We start from the raw sequence: 16,945 nt of genomic DNA, 5'->3' as shown, positions 1-16,945 counted from the left end.
TTATGCAAATTTGTTTATGGGGGCCTGGGAATGGTCCATCGTCCAAGGTGAGGAGATCCCTAATGTTGATCGGGTCCACAACTGGATTCGTTATATTGATGATATTTTGTTCATCTGGGAGGGTCCAGTTGTGGACCTTGAGACATTTATGAATGCACTTAATGATAACGATGAAAATATCAGACTATCTTATAAATTTGGACGAAAGATCAATTTCTTGGATTTATCCATTTTCAGTGCTCCCTGATGGAAGTTTGTCTACCACGGTTTTTCGTAAACCAACATCAACTAATTACTTACTGCATGCATCCTCCGCTCATCAATGGCGGATCCTAATAGGGGCGGATGGGGCGGTCGCCCCGGGCCCAAGGTTTTTTGGGGGCCCAGGGGCAGGGGCGGGCTGGGCCGGGTGGCAGAGAGGCAAATGCCACCCGGACCAAATTCTTGCCCCGGGTGCCAGAAAGCTTAGATACGCCTCTGCCCTCCGGCTATACTTCCGGGTCAGATGTCGGGCGTGCGCGATGACGTCATCGTGCACGCGCCAACATGTCCCGGAGGATGCTGAAAGCAGAGGCGCTGCTGGGGAGCGAGCCGGCTGTGAGGTAAGTATGGGGAACTTTTTTATTTTTTTTTTATTTATAAAATGAATTAAATGGGGGAGGGGGTGAGTGGGGGCTGTACACAATGAAGGGGGGGTGACTGGGGCCTGTATATGATGACGGGGGGGTGACTGGGGGCTGTATATGATGAAGGGGGTGACTGGGGGCTGTATATGATGAAGGGGGGTGACTGGGGGCTGTATATGATGACGGGGGGGTGACTGGGGGATGTATATGATGAAGGGGGGTGACTGGGGTTGTACAGGATGAAGGGGGTGAGTGGGGGCTTCACAGGATGAAGGGGGGATGAGTGGGGGCTTCACATGGTGGAATGGTGACGGGTTTTCCGTATGGACCCGCAGCAAACCAAGTGCTGCGGTCCGTACGGCTGTCAATTCCCGCACGGGGACCGCAGCGCTCAGGTGGGAAGGGGGGTACAGGGGCCCAGGTTTTATGAACAGCCCCGGGCCCATAGTCCACTTAATCCGCCACTGCCGCTCATCCTAAATCAACAATTCAAGGCATACCAATTGGCCAGTTTCTGCGCATCAGGAGGATTTGTTCGGAAGATCCTCAGTTTGAGGAACAATCCAGTATTCTTAAAAACGGTTCCAAGATCGAGGGTACGGCCACCAGGCCATTCAAAGGGGATATAATAAAGCCAAAAATACGCCAAGAGAATCACTTCTTCACAAAAATCAGCCCCTGGTGTCGTGTGATGAGGGGGACAAGCAGGTAAGGTTTATTACCAATTATAACAGTAGGTGGCCAGAATTGAGAGGAATTATTGACAAACACTGGAAAATCCTTCTCACTGATCCCATTCTTAAACAATGCTTGCCAGATGCACCGTCTTTTGTGGCAAGAAGGGCCCCCAACCTGCGGGATATATTGGTCCACAGTGCATATGACCCCAAAAGAAAAGAAAAAAATAAGAAAAATTCAGAACGTAAGGGGTTTGTTAGGAATCTGTGTCCTGCCATACTAATGCAGAGATCCAGATCCTCACATTCATCTCCAGAGGCTAAGTCCTTTCTGCCAGCTTGTGAGCATGCTCCTGGAATGAGCTCCCTTTGGAGTTCAGGAGTCAGGTGCTCAGGTCCTGCTCCTGATTCCATTGGTTCAGCTGAGGTCTCTGGAGATTTCCGGAAGGTCCCGGTCACTATAAAAAGTGCGCATGGCCGTTATGCCATGCGCTAGTATTTTCTGATACTTGCTGCTGTATGTTTGTTGATGGATGCGTGGTCTGGTGGATGACTTATTATGAAACCCCTTCCCTCGGTTATTACGAGTGTGTGAGTGATTGGGTCAGCCAGTAGCAGCGCTAGCGCCAGCGCGCTCAAGCTTCAAGCCATCTCAGCAGCAAAGCGTCCTGCATCACGCTTGCGTTATTGCGGTTGCAGACTTCTGTGGCGTTCGCAGTTGCGACGTCGTGCACACGCTCATTTACGGTAAGTCCGTTTGGTTGTAGTGCCACTTTAACTACTCCTGTGTTCGGCTACCGTAAGTGTGCCGCTGTGCCCCTGTGCGTTTAACAGGCTCAGCGTTACCTTTTCTTTATTATTTTCCTGTGCAGCTCTGTGTCCCATAACAGAGACTGCCTCTTTTGCACTTGGGTGATTTAGAACCCTGTGCACACTACCACTGTAGTGCACTGCCTCCCTTAGCAGCGGTTTTGCCATCTGCCGCACGGTGGACCCCGAGTGGCGAAGGCACTTTAATTATTTATTTTTTTAGTGCCTTCCGCCACTCTTAACATAATACTAGCGCCAGGGTCTGGCTAGAGATGGCGGATCAGCAGCAGCTGTTACAGCTTGTGCGTCAGCTCGAGGCTCGCTTGGCCTCCCTCGAGAGGTCTCTCGCAGCTGCGCAGGCCACAGATGCTGCCGTCCAGGCACTTACGGACGCGGTAGGGCGTATGTCCATGTCCGCCCTTGCGCCGACAGTTACCCGCCTCCCGTTGCCCGATAAATATGCTGGGGATGGCGCCTCCTGTAGGGGTTTTATCAGTATTGCTCGATACACCTAGAGCTGCTGGCTGCGCAATTCCCTACGGAGCGGGCTAAGGTGGCTTTTGTCATCTCCCTACTGTCGGGCAAGGCGCTGGAATGGGCTACGCCTCTGTGGGAGCGTGGTGACCCCGAGATTCGGTCCGCGGCTAACTTGCTGACTGCCATCAGGCAAGTTTTTCTCGGTCCTCGGGTCACGCATGATACGTCCCTGCAGCTACTCGCCCTTACTCAGGGGTTACTCTCGGTTAGCCAGTATGCCGTCCGTTTTCGGACACTGGCGTCCGAGTTGGAATGGTCCGACAAGGCCCTAATCCCCGTTTTTTGGCGAGGTCTAGCGGAGCATGTGAAGGATGCTCTCTCTACTAGAGAGATCCCCACCAGCTTAGAGGAGCTAATCTCTGTCTCCTCACGGATTGACCTCCGTTTTTCGGAGCGCGGTATGGAGCGGGCGCACTCCAAGCGCAAATCCGTTTCAGCTCCCAAATTTTTTGAACCCCTTGAGCTGGCGGAGCCAGAGGTTCTACCTCCTGAGCCCATGGAGATATCTCGTACCAACCTTAATTCAGACTCCGACCAGGAATCCATCTGCGGTTGTCATCTGTCTGTGCGGTTTCTCCGGAAGCCGTCTCCCCGCAAAGGTTGGAGTCTGAACCAGTTATCGAGACCATTGTTCCTCCTCATCTTAGGGATCAGGTGCTCGCCTGGGCGCATGCACCTAACACGCACCACCATCGGGGCTATATGCAGGTCTCAAAACTGTTGGCTGGTGCGTATTGGTGGCCCCATTGAGCTCGGGACATAAAAAGATATATTCAGGCTTGCACCTTGTGTGCTCAGCCTAACCCTCCTAGACAGAGGGTGGCGACAACTGCCAACACGCGGCAGCGTGCCTCTGTCACTCCCGCTCCTACTATCTCCCAAGTGTCCCTCTTGAAACCTGGTGACCTCGGTTCCTCTGATGCCTTCCAGGTGTCTCGGGTTACTGTAACTCCTACCAGGGCTCGGGGAGGAGGGGGCCTTAGGAGGGGGGGTAATGTTAGGAATCTGTGTCCTGCCATACTAATGCAGAGATCCAGATCCTCACATTCATCTCCAGAGGCTAAGTCCTTTCTGCCAGCTTGTGAGCATGCTCCTGGAATGAGCTCCCATTGGAGTTCAGGAGTCAGGTGCTCAGGTCCTGCTCCTGATTCCATTGGTTCAGCTGAGGTCTCTGGAGATTTCCGGAAGGTCCCGGTCACTATAAAAAGTGCGCATGGCCATTATGCCATGCGCTAGTATTTTCTGATACTTGCAGCTGTATGTTTGTTGATGGATGCTTGGTCTGGTGGATGACTTATTATGAAACCCCTTCCCTCGGTTATTACGAGTGTGTGAGTGATTGGGTCAGCCAGTAGCAGCGCTAGCGCCAGCGCGCTCAAGCTTCAAGCCATCTCAGCAGCAAAGCGTCCTGCATCGCGCTTGCGTTATTGCGGTTGCAGACTTCTGTGGCGTTCGCAGTTGCGACGCCGTGCACACGCTCATTTACGGTAAGTCCGTTTGGTTGTAGTGCCACTTTAACTACTCCTGTGTTCGGCTACCGTACGTGTGCCGCTGTGCGTTTAACAGGCTCAGCGTTACCTTTTCTTTATTATTTTCCTGTGCAGCTCTGTGTCCCATAACAGAGACTGCCTCTTTTGCACTTGGGTGATTTAGAACCCTGTGCACACTACCGCTGTAGTGCACTGCCTCCCTTAGCAGCGGTTTTGCCATCTGCCGCACGGTGGACCCCGAGTGGCGAAGGCACTTTAATTATTTATTTTATTTAGTGCCTTCCGCCACTCTTAACAGGGTTTTTCCCTTACGGGTTTTGCAAGGGTTGTGCTAATATGAAAAAGGGCTTTAGTTTCTCTAACTTTGACCAGTCTAGAAAATTTGACATTAGGGTCAATATCACCTGTTCATCTAAGGGGGTTGTGTATTATGCAGAGTGTCCCTGTGGAAAAATGTACATAGGTATGACCAGTCGTGAGCTCAAAGTTCATGTCCGTGAGCACTGTTTAGACATTGAGAAAGCTAAAACAGCCACTGACATCAGCTCTCTAAAGACCCTTCCTAGGCATTTCAGGAAGTACCATCAATGTAATTCTAGACTGCTTAAGGTGAAGGGGATTGATATGGTGACCCTTGGCCCTAGAGGGGGGGGATGTTTCTAAAATACTGGCCAAAAAAGAATGTCAATGGATTTATAGGCTGGGGACCCTCACACCCCAGGGTCTAGATGAAAGCTTTGGCTTTAGCGCTTATCTCTGATAACTTTAGGGGTGGTTACTTTGAGGGTAGGGGGTTTTAATGTGTCAATTAGTTTGTGTGTCTCTTTTTAATTGTATTTATTTTTATGTTTAGTACTCCTGCCTCCACTCCTGTTCATATCGCAGAATGATGTACATCTTTCCTCAGATGGGATCATGAAGAGGATTTTTTACGATGGGGTTTCGTTGTCCTGCACTAATAGATGGATGGATGCCATTATGGATACGAGATGACCATGAGATCTTGTGTTTGCTGTTTTTGGTTGACACCGCAGCAGTGACGCCTTGTGTGACATCATCATCTCTTGTGCTTTGCACTTGAGTGGTGATGTTGCTGAGTGATACCGCTATGCGATATTAATAATACCATTCTAGTACGGCATTCAAATATTATGTAGATTTTTTGATATTGTCTTGTCAGTTAAATACTATAATCAAAAGTCTGATATTACTGAGGAATATTATCATGTGATATTAATAACAAATGTATTGGTTAATCCTAGTACAGCGAATAAACGTTATATATACTTTTTTGATATTGACAGGGCATTGGAATATCATAATCGAGTTCATGTTTGCACTAGATATGAATATTTAGACATAGCTCTTTTATCGATTTACTGATACTTTAATTGCACCGTCACTTTATTATAGCTATGTATTCACTAATATGATATGATGGAATTGTGGTCGTGTTATTTCATGCCCACCCATTTGTGGTAGCACGCGTGCGTGGTATACGGGGACGGTGGAAAATGCAAAGCGGTCTGTTCATGAATTAGGTGCGCACATCTCCACATAGGACCTGGCGATGCCTTATCATGTGACCGCAAAGTATTATTCCCATTGGACTCTATGTCCCACGTGATGCAGCGCATGCGTCATAAACACCTCAGTATTGGGATTTGAGCAGGACCTTTGGTGTTCATCGCACGCAGGCGCAGCTGATCATTTGGTATAGTGACTATAGACTATAGACCTATGCTGCGCAGGCGCCGCCACTGATCCCCCACAACGGTACAATTGTTTTCTGCGCAGGCGCCAGTAGCGATCTATTATGGTGGACATAGTGAACGCAGGTTTGCGCAACTTTTAATGATTATGCACACGTGGTACTGGTATATAAATCGGATCTCCCCCTGCCCTGACACGCCTCCCGAAGAAGCAGTGCGAAACGCGCGTTGGGGTCGAGGGACGTCCAGGCATCTCCACCCGCATTTACAGGTATAGAATTGTCTAGCCTTTATTATATTCACCGGCATTAATTTTACCTCAATTGAGGTTCATTTTTGGGATAATTGGATATAGCTGCTTTTATGCAGCAATGAAATGTCATAATACAAATGATGTGGCCAGCAAATGTTTTACCATTGCAAGGTGATGATCTGTAGGATATCAGGTGCATTGTTCTTTTACCCCCTTACTTTTTCTTTGGTGAATTTTGGTGTTAGGATGTGAGATTCCATGGACTTGTAGGCCCCCTCCTTATTTTATGTTCCAGCACTTTTCCTGTGTATATATTTTTGTGTCTTTTTGTGCAATAAAATATAAATTTTTAACAAGTATACACTATTGTGTGGGGTCAACATTTTTTGTTACGTTGTTACCACAAAAGTAATAATATGATTCTGTGGTGAATTATTTATGCATGGATTCATGCTTTTTGGGCCAATTTTGTGATTGTATGGATTTCTAAGGGCCAATGCAGACGGCCATATATATTCCCTGATCTGAGAGAATCGGCCAATTATACTGTAAAGCTGACACTTGGATCAGGATCTGACCCGAGTGTCAGCACAGTGTGGTCCGATTGTCTAGGATGAGAGAATCAGAGAACACTGAGGAAAAGATGGAGATCAAACTCTTCTCCATTATGTCATCGGAGTGGTTTGGTGTTTTCCACGCACTCATTGTATTGCATTACTGAGTGTGATCGGAATATCATACGTTACCAATATATAACATATAACGCATGTTCCAACCCCATGGATAGAGACAAACACCTTGGTCACCTCTCACCTCAGAAAGTCCTTTTTGAGTCAGGGCTACCATCCAAGAACAGCTGAAAACCAAATTACAAGAGCCACCAGAATGTCAAGGAATCACCTGCTACATTACAAAGCTGAAGAAGAGAATAACCGGGAGCCTCTAGTGGTCACCTACAACCCAAATCTGGAGGTGCTAAGGGGAGCGGCACGGAAATTACAACCTTTACTACAAAAAGATGCCCGATTACAATCCATGTTTCCAGACCCCCCACTGCTGTGTTTTAGGCAGCCCCCTAATCTAAGAAGCATCATTGTCAGAAGCTCCCTGTCCTCTCCAACAGCTGCAGGAACCTTTCCTTGCAACCAGAAAAAAATGTAAAACCTGTCCATTTATAATGACCACGGACAAGATAAAGATTCCCAACTCACATCAGGACTACAAGATCCCAGGTACTCTCAGCTGCATCACATCTAATGGGGTGTACTTAATTATTTGTACTAAATGTCCAACTGGGGTCCGTATGTGGGAGAGACCAGGCAAAAGCTTAGAACAAGGATGAATGCTCATCGTCACACAATAAGAGAAAAAAGAAGGGATCTACCTGTGGCAAAACATTTTTGTATCCCCGGTCATAGCATGATGGACATTAAATTACTTGTATTAAATGGTAACTTCAACTCTCAGAGAGACAGGAGGGTTTGGGAGTATAAATTTGTGACATCTTTTGACACACTCAGTGCAGGAATGAATGTGTCACATGGATTTATGTCTTTTTACATCAATTAAGGAATTTGCTCTTCAGAACTTCTGGGGTCATCACACAACACAGAACTAGACCCCAATCAGTGGATAATAAAACTTTCACACTCCTTATCTGTGAACTGTTCCAATATTTATGTTTATCCCTCTCCCATAATGACAATTCTGCTAAATGTCACTTGTCTTATCTATTGCGATATTTCTGTGTTGTTTTGTGTATAAATATGTGATTTTTCAGATGTTGTATTAGTCTAGCCTGACGAAGAGACCTGAGTAGTCTCGAAAGCTTGCAATGTGTTACCACCTTTTCAGTTAGCCATTAAAAGGTATCAACCACTGAGGACTCTCAATTCTAAATATTCTTCTATCTACTGGCTTACACGGTACAAAGATATATATGTTTCCTGTATCAAAGTCATTTGAACAGTTTTGGGTGGAGGAGAATGTTGTGGTCTAGAGGCAAAATGGTGATCATGATAATACGGCCGGACTACACCACCGATAAAGCAGCCACAGCCGGTGACTGAGAGGAATCTGTGACTTCTCTGCATTCAGTGGTTACTACTCACCTGGGTAGTCATATGTGGGAATCTCCTCTTTACACCACTCATCACCCCTCACATATGTCTCTGTAGTATTAATATGGGTCAGATCTTCACCCTGAAACAAATATTGTAAAAGTCACAGACAGATGGAGAAGTCCCATCTATGATCAGCTCTAATCCTGCCATCTCCACAGTTCTCATTACACAAGTATAAAACATATAATACTGGTGGATAAAACAAGACTGAGCACAAGACCTTCACAGCCGTCTACACATCATAGGGGAGATCTCCTGACACCTTCTCTCCATCTACCTGATGATCCTGAGGAGCACTGGGATCTTCTTGGTTACAGTCCTGTGGAAGAAGAGGACGGGGACATCTCTCTGGTGTTGTCCTCTTACTGGATAGATCTGGAGGAAACACATACAGGGACTGAATTAATTCTCTACATACAGATAATTATAGGCCGTGTGTATTTAGTCCTATTACCTGGTGATGTGAGGGGCTGGGGAACCTCCATTATGACGTTCTTGTACAGATCTCTGTGTCCTTCTAAATACTCCCACTCCTCCATGGAGAAATAGACAGCGACATCCTGACACCTTATAGGAACCTGACACATACAATGATACCGTCATCCCCCCGATCCCTTCATAGTGTTACTGTATAATGTCCCAGCATTCCCAGCAGTGTCACCTCTCCAGTCAGCAGCTCAATCATCTTGTAGGTGAGTTCTAGGATCTTCTGGTCATTGATGTCCTCATGGATCAGGGGGTGAGGTGGAGTACCCGTGATTGGGCTCAGGGGTCTTCCCCATCCCTCAGACACAGGGTCCTGACAGCGATCACTAGAGGTCTTCTTCACCACTGTGTAATCCTGGTTATGGAGAGACACATTAATAAATCTCACTACAGACATTTCCAGAGTCCTCACCTCTCCAGTTCTGTCCATCTGTTATTCCCATAGATAAGAATGATGTAATGTGACGTCATCAGGATCTCTCACCTCTCCAGTGAGACGGAAGAGGATCTCTAGGGTGAGGTGTAACATCCTCTCCGCCATCTTGTCTCTGTCCATATCCATCCCTGATGGGTAAATCAGGAAAATTCTCTTTTGTAGAAGATCTTCACTGAGAGGATCCGATATTGTAGAGACCTGAATGAGAAGAAGATGATGCGATGTAACATCATAAGAATCCTGTGTAATAATACAATTACTGGAGATAATAAGGGAAACATATGAGGAGATTTATTATCTTACAGGGTTTAGTTTTCTTCACTGACATCTACTAATAAAACCTATATATTTAGGCCACAGACAACAAGCAGTTTCCTCCTCGGAGTCGGCAGCTGAACACGTTCCTCATAGACTCATCTTCCATAACGCTAATTCTCGTCTCATTACCGACACTGGAATCGGCATTAGCAATACTGCAGGAGATATTCATTACACGCGACATGAGAAATAACTCCTTCATGATGAGGACGACATCTTCATCTTCTACTGCGGCTCTAGAGACAGATTTGGCCAGAGTCGGTCACTGCCTCCATCCCCACCGGCCGTCTATATGAAGGTTTCCCGTCTTCCCCGCACTGGAATCTTCTCTCACGTTAGATCTCAGCTCTGAGTCACACACAGAAGTTTGAGGCTTCTCTGGAAGAACAGGACAGGAGAGATCTGAGGCCGATGTCTCCATGTACAGGGTTTCCCCTCGGGATAAGAGGCTTTTCTATCCCTTTCCCCCAATTAGAGGGGACACCTGTGGATATCGGGGTCTTTACCGGCTGCAGTCCTGGGGGGGATTTACCCGGTAACGTGGACGTTGGACAAACGTCACCATCAATTCCCATCAGAGTGAAGGAACATCGCTCCTCTATTCAGCTCTATGGATCCAGGATGAAATCCACTGCGGCCCCTGCAAGAAAAGAGCGAAGTCTGGTGAGACCCCCGAGGCCGGAGATTTCTACAGCTGCTCTGTGTGCACAGGACCTGTGATAAGGTCACAGGAGGGGAGGAGTCAGGGGTCACATGATCAGGGGCCTCAGTGTGGGCAGGACTCTGCTGTGCTGGTTGTCATGGTGCTGGAAGAGGGGAAGTTTCTGCCTGGGGTCAGGAGGGGTTTACAGGGTGGATGTAGCAGAGCCGTGTGTGTACGAGGCGTACAGAGCGGAGCCGTGTGTGTACGAGGTGTACGGAGCGGAGCCGTGTATGTACGAGGTGTACGGAGCGGAGCCGTGTGTGTACGAGGCGTACGGAGCGGAGCCGCGTGTGTACGAGGTGTACGGAGCGGACCCGTGTGTGTATGAGGTGTAAGGAGCGGAGCCGTGTGTATGAGGTGTACGGAGTGGAGCCGCGTGTGTACGAGGTGTACGGAGCGGAGCCGTGTGTGTACGAGGTGTACGGAGCGGAGCCGTGTGTGTACGAGGTGTAAGGAGCGGAGCCGTGTGTGTATGAGGTGTACGGAGCGGAGCCGTGTGTACGAGGTGTACGGAGCGGAGCCGTGTGTGTACGAGGCGTACGGAGCGGAGCCGCGTGTGTACGAGGTGTACGGAGCGGAGCCGTGTGTGTATGAGGTGTAAGGAGCGGAGCCGTGTGTGTATGAGGTGTACGGAGTGGAGCCGTGTGTATGAGGTGTACGGAGTGGAGCCGCGTGTGTACGAGGTGTACGGAGCGGAGCCGTGTGTGTACGGAGCGGAGCCGTGTGTGTACGAGGTGTAAGGAGCGGAGCCGTGTGTGTACGAGGTGTAAGGAGCGGAGCCGTGTGTGTATGAGGTGTACGGAGCGGAGCCGTGTGTACGAGGTGTACGGAGCGGAGCCGTGTGTGTACGAGGTGTACGGAGCGGAGCCGTGTGTGTATGAGGTGTAAGGAGCGGAGCCGTGTGTGTACGAGGTGTACGGAGCGGAGCCGTGTGTGTACGAGGTGTACGGAGCGGAGCCGCGTGTGTATGAGGTGTAAGGAGCGGAGCCGTGTGTGTATGAGGTGTAAGGAGCAGAGCCGCCTGTGTACGAGGTGTATGGAGTGGAGCGGTGTGTGTACGAGGTGTACGGAGCGGAGCCGCGTGTGTTTGGGGTGTGATGAGCGGAGCCGCGTGTGTACGAGGTGTACGGAGCGGAGCTGCGAGTGTACGTGGTGTACGGAGCAGGGTTGTGTATGTAGAAGGTGTACGGAGCAGGGTCGTGTGTGTACGAGGTGTACGGAGCGAAGCCGTATTTGTGTGGACCCCTCTGTGTACTCTGTGTACGCTGTATACCCCCAGCTTCTGTCGCAGACCCTTCAGTGTGCCCTGTATACACCCATATTCCCCCATCTTCGGGTGCAGACCCCTGTGTACGCTGTATACACCCGTATACCCTCAGCTTCGGTTGCAGACGCCTCTGTGTACCCTGTATACACCCGTATACCCCAAGCTTCAGTCGCAGACCCCTCTGTGTATGCTGTGTACACCCGTATACCCCCAGCTTCAGTCACAGACCCCTGTGTATACTGTATTCACCCGTATATCCCCAGCTTCGGTCGCAGACCACTCTGTGTATGCTGTACACACCCGTATACCCCCAGCTTCGGTCACAGACCCCTCTGTGTACGCTGTATACACCGTATACCCCAGATTCGGTCACAGCCCCCTGTGTTCACTGTATGCACCCGTATATCCCCAGTTTTGGTCGCAGACCCCTGTGTACGCTGTATACACCTGTATTCCACATCTTTGGTCACAGACCCCCCTGTGTACGCTGTATACACCCGTATATCCCCAGCTTCGGTAACAGACCCCTGTGAACACTGTATACACCTGTATACCCCCAACTTTGGTCAAAGACCCCCCTGTGTACGCTGTATACACCCGTATACCCCCAGCTTCAGTCATAGACCCCTCTGTGTATGCTATATACACCCGTATATCCCCAGCTTCGGTAACAGACCCCTGTGTATGTTGTATACACCTGTATACCCCCAGCTTTGGTCACAGACCCCCCCTGTGTATGCTGTATACACCCGTATACCCCCAGCTTCTCTCACAGACCCTTCTGTGTATACTGTATACACCTGTATACCCCCAGATTCGGTCACAGCCCCGTGTTCACTGTATGCACCCGTATATTCCCAGTTTTGGTCGCAGACCCCTGTTTACGCTGTATACACCCGTATACCCCCAGCTTTTGTCACAGACCCCCCTGTGTACACTGTATACACCCGTATACCCCCAGCTTCAGTCATAGACCCCTCTGTGTATGCTGTATACACTCGTATATCCACAGCTTCGGTAACACACCCCTGTGTACACTGTATACACCTGTATTCCCCCAGGTTCGGTCGCAGTCACCTGTGTACCCTGTATACATCCGTATACCCCCAGCTTCGGTTGCAGATCCCTGTGTACTCTGTATACACCCGTATACCCCCAGCTTCGGTAACAGACCCCTGTGTATGTTGTATACACCTGTATACCCCCAGCTTTGGTCACAGACCCCCCCTGTGTATGCTGTATACACCCGTATACCCCCAGCTTCTCTCACAGACCCTTCTGTGTATACTGTATACACCTGTATACCCCCAGATTCGGTCACAGCCCCGTGTTCACTGTATGCACCCGTATATTCCCAGTTTTGGTCGCAGACCCCTGTTTACGCTGTATACACCCGTATACCCCCAGCTTTTGTCACAGACCCCCCTGTGTACACTGTATACACCCGTATACCCCCAGCTTCAGTCATAGACCCCTCTGTGTATGCTGTATACACTCGTATATCCACAGCTTCGGTAACACACCCCTGTGTACACTGTATACACCTGTATTCCCCCAGGTTCGGTCGCAGTCACCTGTGTACCCTGTATACATCCGTATACCCCCAGCTTCGGTTGCAGATCCCTGTGTACTCTGTATACACCCGTATACCCCCAGCTTCGGTAACAGACCCCTGTGTATGTTGTATACACCTGTATACCCCCAGCTTTGGTCACAGACCCCCCCTGTGTATGCTGTATACACCCGTATACCCCCAGCTTCTCTCACAGACCCTTCTGTGTATACTGTATACACCTGTATACCCCCAGATTCGGTCACAGCCCCGTGTTCACTGTATGCACCCGTATATTCCCAGTTTTGGTCGCAGACCCCTGTTTACGCTGTATACACCCGTATACCCCCAGCTTTTGTCACAGACCCCCCTGTGTACACTGTATACACCCGTATACCCCCAGCTTCAGTCATAGACCCCTCTGTGTATGCTGTATACACTCGTATATCCACAGCTTCGGTAACACACCCCTGTGTACACTGTATACACCTGTATTCCCCCAGGTTCGGTCGCAGTCACCTGTGTACCCTGTATACATCCGTATACCCCCAGCTTCGGTTGCAGATCCCTGTGTACTCTGTATACACCCGTATACCCCCAGCTTCGATCATAGACCCCTCTATGTATGCTGTATACACCCGTATACTCCCAGCTTCGGTCGCAGATCCCTGTGTACTCTGTATACACCCGTATACCCCCAGCTTCGGTCGCAGACCCTTGTGTATGCTGTATACACCTGTATACCACCAGCTTTGGTTGCAGATCCCTGTGTACTCTGTATACACCCGTATACCCCCAGCTTCGGTCACAGACCCCTCTGTGTATGCTGTATACACCTGTATACCCCCAGCTTCGGTCACAGACCCCGCATCTCTCACACTGTAGAGCTGACGCCGGACACACACGGTAAAACTGCAGTCGTCGGTCTCTCATCTCTCGCACTTATACTGATAACATAAGATGGAGTCAGACGAACCCTCCTACAAAACGTGAGAACAAAGTCATTACTACAGGACTGTGTGAGAAAGGGATTTATTCTACAAGAAACGCTGGGGCCACAAATGAGAATAACATAATGTCGCTCATCTTCTCTTTCACCATAGATATTGGCAGTGAGGGCAACTTTCACTTTTCCGCAATGTGGATTTAGTGGCCATACATAAGTAGTTTACTAGCTTCTGAAAGCTTTCTGGAAGCCGGGAAGGCCTGGTTCCCAGTAAAAGGGTAGAAGGTTCCAGATCAACCGGTCCACCATACATCTGTGCTATCATACGCTTCACCTTCTCCCAAAGCCCAGAAACCACCGTACAAGACCACCAAATATGTCTCATGTCACCAGATATTCCACAGCCCCTAAAACAGTCTCCCGAGATTTTAGGAAAAATGCTGTGAATTTTTTCTGGTCCATAATAGACTCTGTGCAATAGTTTTGAGGAGGTCTCCACAAGGGAAGTCTGGTGACTACCTCTTGATATGGTCTCACAGCTACGATACCATTCATCAATTGACTGTTCAAACCCCAGATCCTCCTCCCACTGTAACATATACTTCAATTTTTTTATCATTTTGTGGAGAATTTATAGCATAGTAGATCAATGAGCAGAGGCGTAGCTAGGGTTTTGGTTCACGGGGGCGAAACTTCTGAGTGGGCCCCCAACCAGGTAACCTTGATTACAGCTCGGTGACGCACAGTAATAGTGGAGGAGAACCTCAGCAGAGGACGGCGCTGTTGCTGAATATAATTTCTAAATAAGACCAATATTGATATTACCGCCATATAGTGAGTGGTAGATACCCGTCCTACACAACATACCGTATAAGAGATCACAGCACAGTTACAGATGGTGACTTACAGCTGACGTTCTTTCTGTTGGAATCGTTCACTTTTCCATCTGGCCCAGACCAACATGACAACTTCTTCCAGCCAGGACTCGTCTGCAGAGATTACAACAAAGATTCATTTCATGTCTCATATTTTCAGCACTGTCACCAATGGGACTACTCCCTACCTGCACAAACTCCTTACCCTGCTGATACCCCAATGCTGAGCCGCTGCTGCTGTATGTGTCCCTTTAACTGTACCTGCTGTGTGGCTCTCTGTGCCCTCTAATTTCTAAAGCAACTCTCGAAAACAGTGCCCATGTTTTGTCCCCTAGAAAGTAATAGCGCCATTTGTGCCCCTTTGACAGTTACAGTTACCTGAGTTCCCTATAACAGTAAGTGCCCACTTTACATTTAATAATGTCATGAGTCTCCCCCTGTACAGCTCCCCTATACACTGTATGATGCTCCCCTATACACTGTATGATGCTCCCCTATACACTGTATGATGCTCCCCTATACACAGTATGATGCTCCCCTATACACTGTATGATGCTCCCCTATACACTGTATGATGCTCCCCTATACACAGTATGATGCTCCCCTATACACAGTATGATGCTCCCCTATACACAGTATGATGCTCCCCTATACACTGTATGATGCTCCCCTATACACAGTATGATGCTCCCCTATACACTGTATGATGCTCCCCTATACACTGTATGACGCTCCCCTATGCACAGTATGATGCTCCCCTATACACAGTATGATGCTCCCCTATACACTGTATGATGCTCCCCTATATACTGTATAATGCTTCCCTATACACTGTATGATGCTCCCCTATACACAGTATGATGCTCCCCTATACACTGTATGATGCTCCCCTTTACACTGTATGATGCTCCCCTATACACTGTATGATGCTCCTCTATACACAGTATGATGCTCCCCTATACACTGTATGATGCTCCCCTATACACAGTATGATGCTCCCCTATACACAGTATGATGCTCCCCTATACACAGTATGATGCTCTCTTATACACAGTCTAATCCCCCCTCACTGTATATACACTGACCGCTTAGTATTCCCCAAATTGTTTGATAGCTCCAGCACTGTAATCTCCACACTGTATGATGGCCCGCTAGATAGCCTCCATATAGTATAATGTGCCAGACAAGTCTCACTATAGTCCTCAATATAGTATAATGCACTCCCCATAGGCAGACCCTATAGAATAATGCAGCCCTTTATATAATGCACCCCATAGGCAGCCTCATAAAAAATAAATCCAAAACTCACCTTTCCTCCTGGTTTCTTCACTGCTGCGAGCTCCCGCACATCTCCGGACTGTAGGCTCCGAGCAGTGACGTCATTGCGACCCCCTGTCAGTGTTGGCGTTAGTGACATCAGAAGCTGATGAGAGGGGGATGATGGGAGAGGGAGCGTAATGCTCCTTCTCTCACCAATGTAGTCAGCTGAAATGGCCTCCAGCCAACACAGTTGATTTTGCAATGACAGGTGGGGACCCACTGCTGGCGCAGGGCCCTAACGCCTGCTCAGGGGCCCCATAGCGGCCGGGTGGCAGAGCAGGGAGATCGATTCTGCCTGATCTGCCGCAGAATGTAACACTATCGGCGTGCTGTGGGTGGGTCCCCTCAGAGCGCTGGTCCCGGGGTGACCTCCCTCCCCCCTGTAGCTCCCCACATTGTAGGATTAACGATAAGTCACCTGCATTACTGACACTAATATATCACACTAGTAACATGTCCATGCCACTAACAATCGCTGCATAGAAACACACTATTCCACAGCTATTTGTCACCAAGCACTAACTGCTGCTGTGGCACTACAAGTGCCAGACTTCACTTCCCAGTAGGAGCAGCAAACACTAGTTAGGCTGTGTGCAGACGTTGCGGATTCTGCTGCGGATCCGCAGTGGATTTGGTCCTGCGGATCTGCAGTTTCTGCTGCGTTGTACAGTACAGTGTATGAGAAATGAAGAACACAGTGCACACGCTGAGGATTTTCTGCGGATTTAAATCTGCAGCATGTCCATTCTTTGTGCGGAATCCGCAGCGTTTTGTCACCTGCCCCATTATAGGAATCTGCAGGTGTAAAAACGCA

The sequence above is a fragment of the Dendrobates tinctorius genome, unplaced genomic scaffold, assembly GCF_039654945.1.
Source record: "Dendrobates tinctorius isolate UK_male_01 unplaced genomic scaffold, ASM3965494v1 ptg000200l, whole genome shotgun sequence".
NCBI classification, from domain to species: domain Eukaryota; kingdom Metazoa; phylum Chordata; class Amphibia; order Anura; family Dendrobatidae; genus Dendrobates; species Dendrobates tinctorius.
This window is presented reverse-complemented; position numbering follows the sequence as displayed.